Source organism: Sinocyclocheilus grahami, unplaced genomic scaffold, assembly GCF_001515645.1.
Source record: "Sinocyclocheilus grahami isolate Dianchi unplaced genomic scaffold, SAMN03320097.WGS_v1.1 scaffold5461.1, whole genome shotgun sequence".
NCBI lineage: Eukaryota > Metazoa > Chordata > Actinopteri > Cypriniformes > Cyprinidae > Sinocyclocheilus > Sinocyclocheilus grahami.
The window spans coordinates 1-459 of NW_015510142.1; positions in this window are offsets into that span (position 1 = coordinate 1).

A 459-nucleotide genomic window follows, 5' to 3' on the forward strand; every position below is an offset into this window, starting at 1 on the left:
GTGTTGTACGGACTGACAGACCGTGTTGTGGATCCCAGGAAGTTCTGTCTCCGCTTCTCTGAGCCACTCGATTCTGCTCCGGAACCGGACCTGCAGGATGACCCAGCGGGCCCCGGCCGAGTTTACCCCACCGCCCGAGTGTCCGGTGTTCGAGCCCAGTTGGGAGGAATTTGCAGACCCGTTTGCATTTATCAATAAAATCCGACCCATCGCCGAGAAAACCGGGATCTGCAAGGTTCGACCGCCGCCGGTGAGTGCAGTGCGGACGATCTGAAGCGGACCGGCTGAACCGGGCCGGATCTGCGGAGTGATTCTGAGTTCGGTTTAAAGGGAAATGTCTCAACATGGCGGCGCAGTGACAGCATTGCGAACCGCTTTGTGTGCAGCTATAGGCATCATATCAGTTGAATTTCCGAAGCTCTGCCGGGTCTGTGCTCGACCTGCGGACCCGCATGACCC